Below are 16,242 nucleotides of genomic sequence, written 5' to 3'. Positions count from 1 at the left end.
TTTAGGTACTTTCTATTCAAGCAAAAAGAAACTCAAGAAAGATAAAACAGTTCCAGGATGAAAACATGCGAGGCAGGAGGAAAGTGTGCAGGAACGAGAGAGATTGAAAGTTATATGCTACCTGTGTACTGAACACTCTGTTCAAAGCTTTAACATTGTAAATCTATATATACAGTATTTGAGTGTCTACAAAGTGCTGCCCTGTCTGACTGATTTACTGATAAAGGTGTGAAAGTAACACACAGTGACATATAGAAAGAACAAAGAAATCTTTTCTGGCTCTAAAATAAGTCATATATTTTATGGTTGAAAGATGAAAAATAGGATTTGCTTTTGGGGTTATGTCAGGTATCTGTATTATATATTTAGAGTTACACAGAAATAGACTTTTTATGTGCTACAGTAAAACAAACAGTTTATTAGAGCTAGGTAGAATAAGGTACCGTATATGTACAGTAACTTGCCGAAATATCTGCTGAATACAGTATCTTATAAACCCTTTATATTCCCTTCTGTAATTCACCCAAATTTATTTACATGGCAATATAGTGAAATAACCAAAACAAGTATATAGATGTAGTATCATTGGTTAAACCACTTCTGTGGTTTGTAGATATAGCAGATTAAGGCTATGATCACACACCATTTTAACCTAATTTTAAGAAATATTTTAAGCCTTTTCTCATCTTATATATAAAAAGAGAAGACCTGACTCACTGACTCATCAACGCCCAGCCTAAACCCTTGGACCTAGAAACCTGAATTTTTGCACAGGTGTTGTTTTTAAGATGTAGACAAGAAATAAGAAAGCATAAGAAAGTTGAAAAAGTTTTTTTTTTTTTTTTTTAAAGTCCCATACAAGTCTATGGGAAATATATGTTACATAACGTCCAAACGACTGGAGATATTTCAATAATACTTGGTCACATGTTACTTATATGTCCGCTTAAAATATAGGATAGTTAATTTAACCCTTAACTATCCCCATTTGTGAGGGTCGGGGTTTTTGTTTAAAGTCCCATGCAAATCAATGGGAAATGTCTGTTCCCACATAACTTCCGTACAGCTGGAGATATTTCAATACCTGGTACACATATTACAGGTCGGGATATGAGGACGGGATGGGAGGTTGGCATATGAGGTCGGGATAGGAGGTCGAGATAGCAGGTTGAAATAGGAGGTCGAGTTAGGAGGATGGGATATGAGATCGAGATAGGAGGACAGGATAGGAGGTCGGGATAGGAGGTAGAGATAGGAGGTCGAGATAGGAGGAAGGGATAGGAGGATGGGAGGTTGGGATAGAAGGTCGGGATAGGAGGTCGGGTTAGGAGGTCAAGATAGGAGGTCGAGATAGGAGGACGAGATAGGAGGATGGGATAGGAGGATGGAATATGAGGACAGGATAGGAGGTCGGGATAGGAGGATGGGATATGAGGACAGGATAGGAGAACGGGATAGGAGGATGCGATAGGAGGACAGGATAGGAGGTCGGGATAGGAGGACGGGATAGAAGGACGGGATAGGAGGACAGGATATGAGGATGGGATAGGAGGTCAGGATAGGAGGTCGAGATTGGAGGTCCGGATAGGAGGTCAGGATAGGAGGTCGGGATAGGAGGACGAGATAGGAGGTCAGGATAGGAGGTCGGGATAGGAGGTCAGGATAGGAGGTTGAGATAGGAGGTCGGGATAGAAGGTCAAGATAGGAGGTCAGGATAGGAGGTCGAGATAGGAGGTCGGTATAGGAAGTCGGGATATGAGGTCGGGATAGGAAGTCGGGATATTAGGTCGAGATAGGAGGTTGGGATAGGAGGTCGGGATAGGAGGACAGGATAGGAGGTCGGGATAGGAGGCCAGGATAGGAAGACAGGATAGGAGGTCAGGATAGGAGGTCGAGATAGGAGGTTGTGATAGAAGGTCGGGTTAGGAGGTCAGGATAGGAGGTCAGGATAGGAGGTCGAGATAGGAGGTCGGGATAGGAGGTCGGGATAGGATGTAAGGATAGGAGGTTAGGGTAGGAGGTCAGGATAGGAGGTCGGGATAGGAGGTTGGGATAGGAGGACAGGATAGGAGGTCGGGATAGGAGGTCAAGATAGGAGGACAGGATAGGAGTTCGGGATAGGAGGTCGGGATAGGAGGTTGGGATAGGAGGACGGGATAGGAGGTCAGGATATAAGGACGGGATATGGAGTTGGGATATGATAACAATATATGAGGACGGGATATGAAGTCAAAAGCTTCCTCTGTTGATTTTCCTCCACAACAAGGATTAGGAAGGAAAAACCAGGCAACGTTGGGTACTCCGCTAGTATAATATATACAATGTGTATACTCTATAGGGGAGATTTATGAAAAAGTTGACCAGCTGCCCACAGCAACCAATCAGATTGCTTCCTTAATTTTTCTGGGACCTTTTTAAAAATGAAAGATGCAGAGGAACAATTATAATGTTCTGGAATGGCCATTCCAGTCCCCAGACTTGAAAATCATTTAAAATCTGATGTGTGATTTGAAGCAGGCTGTCCATGTTCGGCAATCAAAACCTAACTGAACTTGAGATGCTTTGTAAGGTCCAAAGTCCATTCATGCAGAATCTAGACACTTATTGCAGGCTATACAAAGCGTCTAGAGGCGATTATATCTGCCATAGGAGGCTCAACTAAATATTGATGTGATATTACTATTGGGGTGCCCAAATGTATGCACCTGTCTACTTTCGTTTTGATGCAGATTGCACATTTTCTGTTCATCCAATAAACATAATTTCACTACTGAAATATTACTGTGTCTTCATTGATATATAATATTACTGTGTCTTTTAGATATTTGATAACCCAAAACTGATCCGAACACCCAATTAATTCTAAATGAGAATCCTGGAAATTGTCAGAGGTGCCTAAACTTTTGCATATGACTGTATGTTAAAATGTATTTTTTTTTTAAACAATAAATATAAGATATAGGAACACTCTTCTAAAAGGACATGAAACATTGTCCACCTGGCTATATACTTCCACCTTCTTTTAAGTGAGATCAATGTTTATTTGAATCAGTATCTAAATGAAAATGTATTTTAATTTAGTGGAAGTCTCCTAAGAACATTGACTATTCATCCTGTCGGTGTCAGGCTCTTTTTTTTAATCAGACCTCGTTTTTCACTCTGTGATAATTAAAGAGCTGAACATTTTACCGTAACGTTAGGGTTTGTAAAGAGGCATCTTAGCTTAAGTGGAACAGATTGTGCAAGAAAATTTAAGATGAGAAATGTACATTCTATTCTCTCTAGTTGCTTTTTTCTTTTATTTAATGCGCTGGAAAGCATAATAAATCTTTAATCATAATGTGTGTTGGATAAGTATTTTACTTGTGTACATTTTCAAGCTTTTCACTTTGTTTTGATGTTCAGCAAATATTGATGCTCTACTGGCTGGCGGCTACATATTCTTTTGGAATTGGATGAACAGTGGCCAAAACGAAGTTGCGTATCTTGAAAATGGTAATGATCTGTTGTTGATTCTCAATGATGTTTCATATTCATGCTGTATGCTATTATGATTATTGTATGTACGAGGTAACCAGAATGGATACACTGCATGAATCTTGTTTCATATCTAGTATTGGTCACATGGAAACACTTACAGAACAATTTTATCTAAAATGTATTTATGCATATAAAAAATACATTTATAAACACAAAGAGATACTTTGAAAATATACACCCCAAGAGAGATATTTTGCTTATGGATGTTATATGGAGAAGGGATCCTTCTCTATTAAGGTACTTTTACTTGTGCAGTGTTTGCTGCAGACTTAATTCTGTGTTCAATTGCTTAGTTATGTTTACACAGCATACACTGTACATGTGCGTACCACTCACAAAGAGAATTTCCTGCTTAGGTCGACAGTGGTCACATATGTGTTGAATGTGTTTTAGTAGGAAATATCCTACTTTATAAGACAGGGTTAACACATCATAAAATTAAATGAAAAAATATGGCTGTTAAACTTATTTTTAAAAAGCCATATTTGTAATAATATGTTCTATAAAAAAGTATGGAAAGATGCCGTCAGTGCTTACACTGTTTAACACTTTAAAGCATTACTGTAGTTAAAAAGAGCTTTTGACACATCATCAGATCGAAAGAGGACATGAAGAAACATCCCTTTCTTATTCCTCCCTCAATCTCCCCTTTTTCCACCTTTCTCTTGTGGTGTGGATCCCTAAAACCCATTGCCCTGTACATTTCCATTCTACCTTTTAAATCCCTCCCAAAAACATTATTCTCTCTCAATCACAATTAATATAATACTCATGAGTGGGTACCAAATTAACCTCTCCCCCCAAAAGAGTAACAGTTGTTACTCACTGGCTTTAAAGCGAGCACAGCTCTTGGGTTTACTTCAAAGTCCCTTAGCATGAGCAGGGCTAACATGCATACGCTGCATTATTAAAGAGTTAAAAAAAATTCCATAATCTAAATTAGGCCTTTTTTACACAACAGGTTTTCCATAGACTTTCATAGAGCACATAATTACATTAAAATGCCGGTCGTTATTTTTGAAGACTGTATTTATCATGTGTGAACCCAGTTTAATCTTATTTATTTATTTAAAATAGTCAGTGCAAGATTCTGCCCCTCTAGTATCTTGGTTAGAAATGTATTATTTTCATTGCACTGAACTGTGATCTCTTCAAGGATCAGACAATGTAGAGAGGCAATGTGTCTGTAGTATACTGCAATATAAGACACAGCACATCTACAAAAGTGATGCGGTTTCTTGAAAAAATAATACATCTTTTGTATTACATTTTTTTTCAAAGGGTGAATGTGTGCATACAATTTCTATATAAAATAACTGCTTATATTGAATCTTTTTTATGGTTATATTTGGTTTTTATTCCCTATGGCCAATGTGCTGTCAAATTTCATATCATTTTCAATACAGTTTTACAGTAAAAGACAATAGTCGCCTGATTTCTATCAGATCTACTCCTTGTGTAAGCAAATAACAGTACCACAAATCAATATGTGCACAACACCTCAGATGAAAAATAAATCACATCATATCCAATAAATAAAGTCAGAAAATCACTGTGTCTGCATTTCCTAAAACTATAATTGACTCAATAAAGCCAGAACCGATACATACATCGGGATTTACATGTGTCATTTCATCACGTCCATTCCTGGTCTGCTTTCCCTTCGAGACATAGGTGTGAGTGTGTAATGGAGCGAAAAGACTGCAAGCCACTTATTCGGATGGAGCTGAGAGTATCACGGTGAAGAGAATCTGTCCAGAAGCGCCATTAGAGGGAGTTCTGACAACATGTTTGAGATTTTCAGTAATGAAATGAAAATTAATGTCCTGTGAACCAAGGGTTGAGCTCAAGTTAAAACACACCAGATGATAAGATGATCTATTTTAAAACTTGTTATTTCTCTTCCATGTTAATAGCATTCATTGTTTTAACTTAAATCCAGAAATAATAAGCTATTATTTCTAGTCTAATATCTAGAAGTATTACACACCACATTTTTACATGACTTTGTCGGTCATTTGAATAGAGTGCTTCCCCATGGCTATTGTGTTTACTTAAAGGGGTTATCCACCATAAGGTGATTTTAGTACATACCTGGCAGACAGTAATGGACATGCTTAGGAAGGATCTGCACTTGTCTTGGGGCTAAATGGCTATGTTGTGAGATTACCATAACACTGTGGCTGGCTTTTTGTGAACATGTTTTTCCTTTTTGAGTTTTCTTTTTTGCCTACAAATCACATAATTCCATTTCCTCCCTCCCACACATCAGCCACCCCACCCATTGAAACATAAATGAGCATTCAAAAGACCTGTGGTTTTCAATCAGGGTGCCTACAGCTGTTGTATTAGTTGCAGATTGATCTCTCTCCCACCAAGCGACAGGCTCTCTCCCATTGAAGCAGACAGGCTCCCTGTCATCAGCTGACTAGTGAGTCATGTCTCCGCCGCATTGTAACCTGGGAAAAATTTGAGACAACAGTCATTTTGTATGTTGTTAAAAATAAATATTGGGGTGAAAGCCACATAAGAATAGTGAGAAAACCGTCACACACAGGTACAGACACTATATTATGAACTACACTAACTTTACAGCCCTTGTAGCATAGTCAAATAAAAAAAAAAAATCCTGGAATACCCATTTAAGTGTTTGTGGAGAATGGGAGTTATAGCTGTCAGGTAAACAAATTTATAGTATATGGCCATCTGAAGACATTGATTGGTATCTGCACTTAAAGGGTTATTAAAGCCTATAATCTTGTCTAGTGTTGAGCACGAATATTCGTAATGCTAATTTTTAATGCAAATATTGGCACTGTGCAATTTCGTGAATATTTAGAATATAGTTGTCACGCTACGGCTGGCAGGAGGTGGATCCTCTGTGCCAGAGAGGGATTGGCGTGGACCGTGCTGGTGGACCGGTTCTAAGTTGCTACTGGTATTCACCAGAGCCCGCCGCAAAGCGGGATGGTCTTGCAGCGGCGGTAGCAACCAGGTCGTATCCACCAGCAACGGCTCAACCTCTCTGACTGCTGAAGATAGGCGCGGTACAAGGGAGTAGACAAGAGCAAGGTCGGACGTAGCAGAAGGTCGGGGCAGGCAGCAAGGATCGTAGTCAGGGGCAACGGCAGGAGGTCTGGAACACAGGCTAGGAACACACAAGGAAACGCTTTCACTGGCACAATGGCAACAAGATCCGGCGAGGGAGTGCAGGGGAAGTGAGGTATAAATAGGGAGTGCACAGGTGAACACACTAATTAAGCCAACTGCGCCAATCAGTGGCGCAGTGGCCCTTTAAATTGCAGAGACTCGGCGCTCGCGCGCCCTAAGGAGCGGGGCCGCGCGCGCCGGGACAAGACCGACGGAGAGCGAGTCAGGTACGGGAGCCGGGATGCGCATCGCGAGCGGGCGCCTCCCGCATCGCGAATCGCATCCCGGCTGGGAGAGGTATCGCAGCGCACCCGGTCAGCAGGTCTGACCGGGGCGCTGCAATTGCGAGGATGTTGCGAGCGCTCCGGGGAGGAGCGGGGACCCGGAGCGCTCGGCGTAACAGTACCCCCCCCCCTTGGGTCTCCCCCTCTTCTTGGAGCCTGAGAACCTGAGGACAAGACTTTTGTCTAGGATGTTGTCCTCAGGTTCCCAGGATCTCTCTTCTGGGCCACAGCCATCCCAATCCACCAAGAAATTTTTTTTTCCTCTGACCGTCTTGGAGGCCAGAATCTCCTTCACGGAGAAGACGTCAGAAGAACCGGAAACAGGAGTGGGAGAAACAAGTTTGGGAGAGAAGCGGTTAATGATGAGTGGTTTAAGGAGAGAGACATGGAAGGCATTGGGAATACGAAGAGAAGGAGGAAGAAGGAGTTTGTAAGAGACAGGATTAATCTGGCACAAGACTTTGAAAGGACCAAGATAGCGTGGTCCCAGTTTGTAACTGGGGACACGAAAGCAGACATATTTAGCGGAGAGCCATACCTTGTCTCCGGGAGCAAAAATGGGGGGAGTTCTTCTTTTCTTATCGGCAAACCTTTTCATGCGGGATGAAGCCTGTAAAAGAGAATTTTGGGTCTCTTTCCATATGGTGGAAAGATCACGAGTCACTTCATCCACAGCGGGCAAACCAGAGGGCAAGGGAGTAGGGAGGGGGGAAGAGGGTGACGGCCGTACACCACGAAAAATGGGGACTTAGCAGAAGATTCTGAGACTCTGAAGTTGTATGAGAATTCGGCCCATGGTAGAAGATCTGCCCAGTCATCCCAGGACCTGGTTAATTCTTTCTACTTACCCATTGGATTGGGGATGATAAGAAGAAGAGAAGTTTAATTTAATCTTGAGCTGTTTACAGAGGGCCCTCCAGAATTTAGACACGAATTGGACGCCTCTATCCGAGACGATCTGCGTGGGCAAACCGTGAAGACGAAAAATGTGTACAAAAAATTGTTTTGCCAACTGAGGCACTGAAGGAAGACCAGGAAGAGGAATAAAATGTGCCATCTTGGAAAATCGATCAACGACCACCCAAACAACAGTGTTGCAACGGGATGGGGGTAAGTCTGTAATAAAGTCCATACCAATCAGTGACCAAGGCTGTTCGGGGACAGGCAGAGGATGAAGGAGACCAGCAGGCTTCTGGCGAGGAGTCTTATCCCGGGCACAGACAGTACAGGCCCGCACAAAATCAACAACATCCGTCTCCAGAGTCGGCCACCAATAGAAACGAGAGATGAGTTGCAAGGATTTTTTGATGCCCGCATGGCCTGCGAGGTGGGAGGAGTGTCCCCATTTGAGAATCCCGAGACGTTGGCGTGGAGAAACGAAGGTCTTCCCTGGAGGAGTTTGCCTGATGGAGGCTGGAGAAGTGGAGATCAGACAGTCAGGAGGAATGATGTGTTGCGGAGAGACCTCTACTTCCGAGGCATCCGAGGAACGAGAGAGGGCATCGGCCCTAATGTTCTTGTCGGCAGGGCGAAAATGAATTTCAAAGTTAAAACGGGCAAAGAACAACGACCACCTGGCCTGGCGAGGGTTCAGCCGTTGGGCAGACTGGAGATAGGAGAGATTCTTGTGATCGGTGTATATGATAACTGGAAATTTTGATCCCTCCAGCAGATGCCTCCATTCCTCAAGCGCCAATTTAATGGCCAGTAGTTCTCGATCCCCGATGGAGTAGTTTCTCTCCGCCGGAGAGAAGGTCCTAGAAAAAAAACCACAAGTAACAGCATGCCCGGAAGAATTTTTTTGTAGAAGGACAGCTCCAGCTCCCACTGAGGAGGCATCTACCTCCAATAGGAAGGGTTTAGATGGGTCAGGTCTGGAGAGCAGGGGAGCAGAAGAAAAGGCAGACTTGAGACGTTTAAATGCGTCTTCCGCTTGGGGAGACCAAGACTTGGGATTGGCATTTTTCTTGGTTAAAGCCACGATAGGAGCCACAATAGTGGGAAAGTGTGTAATAAATTGTCTGTAATAATTGGCGAACCCCAAAAAACGTTGGATAGCACGGAGTCCGGAGGGGCGTGGCCAATCTAAGACGGCAGAGAGTTTATCTGGGTCCATTTGTAATCCCTGGCCAGAGACCAAGTATCCTAGGAAAGGAAGAGATTGACATTCAAACAGACATTTCTCCATTTTGGCATAAAGTTGATTGTCTCGAAGTCTCTGAAGAACCATGCGGACATGCTGGCGGTGTTCTTCTAAGTTGGCAGAAAAAATCAGAATATTGTCCAGATAAACCACAACACAGGAATATAAGAGATCACGAAAAATTTCATTAACAAAGTCTTGGAAGACGGCAGGGGTGTTGCACAGGCCAAAGGGCATGACCAGATACTCAAAGTGTCCATCTCTGGTGTTAAATGCAGTCTTCCATTCGTCCCCCTCCCTGATGCGGATGAGATTATAAGCACCTCTTAAGTCCAGTTTGGTAAAGATGTGGGCACCTTGAAGGCGATCAAAGAGTTCTGAGATAAGAGGTAGGGGGTAGCGGTTCTTTACCGTGATTTTATTAAGTCCGCGGTAATCAATGCAAGGACGTAGGGAGCCATCTTTTTTGGACACAAAAAAAAATCCAGCTTCGGCAGGAGAGGAGGATTTGCGGATAAACCCCTTTTTAAAATTTTCCTGGATGTATTCAGACATAGCAAGAGTCTCTGGAGCAGACAGAGGATAAATTCTGCCCCGGGGTGGAGTAGTACCCGGGAGGAGGTCAATAGGACAGTCATAAGGCCTGTGAGGAGGTAAAGTCTCAGCTTGCTTTTTGCAAAACACGTCAGCATAGTCCATATAAGCCTTAGGAAGACCGGTTACAGGGGGAACCACAGGGTCACGGCAGGGAGTACTGGGAACCGGTTTAAGACAGTCCTTGAAACAAGAAGTACGCCAGCTCTTGATTTCTCCTGTGGACCAATCAAGGGTTGGGGAATGGCGTTGAAGCCACGGTAATCCAAGAAGAATTTCGGAAGTGCAGTTGGAGAGGACCAAAAACTCAATTTTTTCGTGATGAGGTCCGATGCACATTAGGAGAGGTTCCGTGCGTTAACGCACGGTACAGTCCAATCTTTCATTGTTAACACAATTGATGTAGAGGGGTCTGGCGAGACTGGTCACCGGGATGTTGAACCTGTTGATGAGAGAGGCCAAAATAAAATTTCCTGCAGATCCGGAATCCAAGAAGGCCATAGTAGAGAAGGAGAAGGTAGAGGAAGATATCAGCACAGGCACAGTAAGGCGTGGAGAAGCAGAGTTGACATCAAGAACTGTCTCACCCTTGTGCGGAGTCAGCGTACGTCTTTCCAGGCGGGGAGGACGGATAGGACAATCCTTCAGGAAGTGTTCGGTACCGGCACAGTACAGGCACAGATTCTCCATGCGGCGTCGTGTCCTCTCTTGAGGTGTCAAGCGAGACCGGTCAACTTGCATAGCCTCCACGGCGGGAGGCACAGGAACGGATTGCAGAGGACCAGAGGAGAGAGGAGCCGGGGAGAAAAAACGCCTCGTGCGAACAAAGTCCATATCCTGGCGGAGCTCCTGACGCCTTTCGGAAAACGCATGTCAATGCGGGTGGCCAGATGAATAAGTTCATGCAGGTTAGCAGGAATTTCTCGTGCGGCCAGAACATCTTTAATGTTGCTGGATAGGCCTTTTTTAAAGGTCGCGCAGAGGGCCTCATTATTCCAGGATAATTCGGAGGCAAGAGTACGGAATTGGATGGCGTACTCTCCAACAGAAGAATTACCCTGGACCAGGTTCAGCAGGGCAGTCTCAGCAGAAGAGGCTCGGGCAGGTTCCTCAAAGACACTTCGAATCTCCGTGAAGAAGGAGTGTACAGAGGCAGTGACGGGGTCATTGCGGTCCCAGAGCGGTGTGGCCCATTACAGAGCTTTCCCAGACAGAAGGCTGACTACGAAAGCCACCTTAGACCTTTCAGTAGGAAACTGGTCCGACATCATCTCCAAGTGCAGGGAACATTGCGAAAGAAAGCCACGGCAAAACTTAGAGTCCCCATCAAATTTATCCGGCAAGGATAATCGTAGGCCGGAAGCGGCCACTCGCTGCGGAGGAGGTGCAGGAGCTGGCGGAGGAGATGATTGCTGAAGCTGTGGTAGTAGCTGCTGTAGCATCACGGTCAGTTGAGACAGCTGGTGGCCTTGTTGCGCTATCTGTTGCGACTGCTGGGCGACCACCGTGGTGAGGTCGGCGACAACTGGCAGTGGGACTTCAGCGGGATCCATGGCCGGATCTACTGTCACGCAACGGCTGGCAGGAGGTGGATCCTCTGTGCCAGAGAGGGATTGGCGTAGACCGTGCTGGTGGACCGGTTCTAAGTTGCTACTGGTATTCACCAGAGCCCGCCGCAAAGCGGGATGGTCTTGCAGCGGCGGTAGCAACCAGGTCGTATCCACCAGCAACGGCTCAACCTCTCTGACTGCTGAAGATAGGCGCGGTACAAGGGAGTAGACAAGAGCAAGGTCGGACGTAGCAGAAGGTCGGGGCAGGCAGCAAGGATCGTAGTCAGGGGCAACGGCAGGAGGTCTGGAACACAGGCTAGGAACACACAAGGAAACGCTTTCACTGGCACAATGGCAACAAGATCCGGCGAGGGAGTGCAGGGGAAGTGAGGTATAAATAGGGAGTGAACAGGTGAACACACTAATTAAGCCAACTGCGCCAATCAGTGGCGCAGTGGCCCTTTAAATTGCAGAGACCCGGCGCGCGCGTGGCCCCGCTCCTTAGGAGCGGGGCCGCGCGCGCCGGGACAAGACCGACGGAGAGCGAGTCAGGTACGGGAGCCGGGATGCGCATCGCGAGCGGGCGCCTCCCGCCTCTCGAATCGCATCCCGGCTGGGAGAGGTATCGCAGCGCACCCGGTCAGCAGGTCTGACCGGGGCGCTGCAATTGCGAGGATGTTGCGAGCGCTCTGGGGAGGAGCGGGGACCCGGAGCGCTCGGCGTAACAATAGTGCTATATATTCGTAACGATGAATATTCGTGTTTTTTTTTTGTTTGTTTTTCACGTGCATATTTTTATGCAAATTTTCTATGCACATTTTTGCATGGGAAAATAAAGTGAACGAACATAGCGAATATGTGAATTTTGCAAACAAAGGACAAATAATCATCAATATATGCGTGAAATATCACAAATTCAAATATGGCCCCTACCGCTCACCACTAATCTTGTCCCCCATTTACAGGATAGATAATAAGTGTCTGATTACCCTTTAATGTTGTGCAACTCTTCACTCACGGTCCTGTCTCTGTCATATACTGTGATCTGGGCTAAACTGACCTGACCTCTGCTTGAGATCTGACTTAGCCTGCTTCCTTTTGATTTTGTATTATGCTACTCTCCAGGTTTAAACCTTGCTTGCTTGCTGCCTGAAGGAGACTTTATTAGAAGATCGCCAAATGGCCAGCATGGAGGCTCTAAGAAGGCCTATGACTGGCATGAACACCAATCACACATTTCAGGGGTGCTTTTTAGATACAGACAGGTGCAGCTCCTGTGAGAAACTTCCGAAATGTTGTGATTGCTCATTCAGGCTACTCAACATCTATGAAGTTAGTGAATAATGTACACGGTGCATCAAATTTCACAAGATTTAGAATTTTTTTGAAGCATCTACCTGGTACAGTTATATTTCAGTTGTCAAAAACACATGGGTGACCCAAGAACAGAACATTATGAAGGATTGGTGCAAACACGTGTTTAAAAATGTCCAAATGTAAGTATTCATGTCTCTATAGGTACAGATTTCCAGATAAACTTAATGATTGTAGACAGAACCAAAAGTAAAGGTTCCATTGGATGATCAAGATGATGGCAGAGGGGTATTAGGGCAGTGGTACAGGCACATGATGGCAGACTACTGCCTAAGCCTTCATAGGACTGTCCTGATGACCAATATCAAATAAAATTGTACAAAGAAAAACTCTTTTCTATGGATTGAATAGATTTGATCTGGGAATCTTGCCTTGGTGTTCTGTTATCAAGCCAAATATGCTTTTACATTTGCTTTTATATGAATTGAGACAATCTCCATGTTATTAGTGATTCCAGGTGAACTTTTGCCATCCTCTGTGCTAGTCTATGAATTTGTGTTTTTTAAAAATTAGAGCCAATCTAGTAAAACCAATTCCATATTCAGAATATGAGGTACCCTAAAGTTACAATAGGTGGAAATAAATGTAGTAGTGACCAGTGTATTAAAGATTATTTTTACAGCAGTATTGAGAATGTCGCAAGGCAATGGTTGGATTACTGTATGACATAAAAAGCTTTTTTTTTAATCATAATGTGACAGTTACATTTCACCCCTCCTTAATGAGAATCATATGTTTTCTACAGAGAGCAGAGCCCTGGAAATATATTTTTATGGATGATTCATTTTGTGCTTGTTTGGATACAATTATTTACTAAGTGTCAGTCTAATCTCCAGCATTACTTCAACATTTCACTGCTCGTACCAGCCTTTATTATATGCATACAAAATGGAAGATGTTTGTCTGGGGCAAGATGCAGCGACCTTCTCCTTAGAAATCCCAGAGAAACCTCTGTCTGGTGGTTTGATTGCTGTGACAAGAAGAAATTCATGGCCATTGTTAAAAATGACAACTGGATCTAGCGCTCAAGCAGAGCCCCTGGCATTGCTGACAAAGGTCAGTCGACGGTATAGGCTTCATTATCGTCACTATGTTTATAGCTGTTTTCCATCATAAACCCAATTACTTACGTCTTGCACATCTCAGAAGAAAGTGCTATAGTGAAAAGCATACAGCATTATTTATCAGAGATGCTTCTGCCTTGGGAACACACTATGATGCAGGATCGGAGCTCAGGCTTCCTATTTTATCTACTGCTCTGAAATATTAGTGGCAGAAAATGTTATGTGATAGTTATATGTTGTATACATGAATTGAGTGCTTGGGATAGCATGGAAGGCTATATAATTGGCATGGTCTATGTCTGTGAACTAGAGCTTGTTTTTATTTAACGGGAGCTAAAAATGTAAGCAAATAAACTAGCTAATGTATAACAACATAAAAAAATAAAACAACTATACAGTTTAGAACATATAGAGTCATATAGAAACAAAAATATGATACAATACAATAATCATTTTTTTTCCTGTTGGATATAGATTTCCTTTGGCCCATGTGGCTTTTGCAATCTATATTATATATTTCAAACACACCAGCCACTGAACATATCAGTATGGTTTTGGAGTGTGGGAGAACTGCAAACCTGAGCTTTGGGGAAAACCCTCAAAGACAACGTTGTAACTTTGTGCAGATTTTGGCCCATATTTATCATTCAGCCTGAAACTCTAATTGTCTGGTTTTTCCCATAGCAACCAATCACAGCTCAACTTTCACTTTACAAAAGCTTGATAATATATGAAACCTGAGCTGTGATTGGTTGTTATGGGCAAAACCAGAGAGACAATTGGGGTTTCAGGCTGATTAATAAAGCTGTGCAATTATCTACAATTGGTCTCAAACTCTGGACAATACTATGGGAGCAATAATGTACTAGGCAATTGCTGTCTATAACGTTTTTTAAAATGACCTTCCAGCCACCTGACTACACAATCTTTCTGGTCTTCCGCCAGCTTAGAGCCTTTTAGCCTTTATCATTTGCAGAAGTAAACAAGCGTCAATCTCAGTTATTGGTGTTTGTTTCTAAAGCCTTCACCAGGCGGACCACACAATCGATCGCTGATCCTTTAATGCGGCCCCTTTAAATCGGATTCAATCAGTCAACAAATGAGTGTATCACCTAATAATGCTCATTTACCCCATACTCAGCCTGTGGAAAAGGGCCTTTGGTCAATCATCTTAGCTACTCTTCCTGCCATTGTTTTAAATTGAGTGGGGGTTACACTCTGCCTATGTATATTAATACTACAGTGCAGATCAAGGATATTGTAGGCCCTGGGCTATTCACAAAACATGCCCCTCCCCCCAGCCCACCAAAACTGTAAAAGTACTAAAAGAGATGTTCACAGTACAGGATTATTAATGTTGTATTTCATTGGTCTGAACATAACTCCACTTGGCTATGTTTTATATTTATTTATATATATATATATATATATATATATATATATATATATATATGTATATATCATTTTTTGGGAACTTCATTTTTTTGCTTTTTTATATGATGATTGTTTTCATAATTTTTTATTATTAAAATTATTATTATTATTATTAACCCCTTCCCGCTGCAGGATGTATGCATACGCATGTAATCACAGCCAGGGTCCCGCCGCAGCTGCCAGGGCCATGATCGCGCCGGTCTCGGCAGCATTAACCTCATAGATGCTGCGATCAATCCTGATCACAGCATCTATGGTGTTGACAGGGTTCTCCCCCTGTTCACCAACAGCAGCGATGTGATATGATCGCGGGTCGCCATTGGTTGCTATGGCAGCAGGAGGCCAGCTCATGGCCTCCTGTGTGCCAGCTATGGAAGCCTGTGAGATCCAGCCACAGGCTGGATCGCACAGGCTTTAATGTGTGCAGCTCATCAGGTTTTACTGTGCTGCAGTACAAATGTATTGCAGCATAGTATAACCTCTAAATGTGAAAAATAAAATAATAAAAGGTTCTTCAGTAAAAGTATGAAGTGTAAAAAAATAAAATAAATGCCCCTATCCCAAGAAAATCCCTGTATTATCATAAAAAACACAAATCATATGCTTTCTAGGTATTGCCACGTCCATATTGATATGTACTATAAAGCTATAATGTAAATGTTCCCACACGGTGAATGCCGTAAAAAAACAAAGCAAAATAGCACAAATAGTGGAATAAAAAAGATCAAAAGGTAGCATGTATCGCAAAAATAATAATAATAATACAAAGTACAGCTTGTCCCACCAAAAATAAGCCCTAATTCAATGCCGTCGGTCAAAAAATTAAAAAGTTACAGCTGTCGGAAAATCATAACACAAAATTTGGCTCAGAAAAAGAAAAATAATATAACAAGCTATATCAAGTGGGTATCACCATAATTCTACTGACCCACAGAATTAATATAACATCACTTTTACCGCACAGTGAACACCATAAAAAATAAATAAATAAATAAACATCAGAAATGTTTAAGTTTATATTTTGGAGTTTTTCACAAAAATGCTGCATGTGTCAACAAAAATGTACCACTTATATAAAGTACAATATGTCACGAAAGGTCTTGCTGTTC

Source organism: Hyla sarda, chromosome 6, assembly GCF_029499605.1.
Source record: "Hyla sarda isolate aHylSar1 chromosome 6, aHylSar1.hap1, whole genome shotgun sequence".
In the NCBI taxonomy this organism is placed as follows: domain Eukaryota; kingdom Metazoa; phylum Chordata; class Amphibia; order Anura; family Hylidae; genus Hyla; species Hyla sarda.
This window is presented reverse-complemented; position numbering follows the sequence as displayed.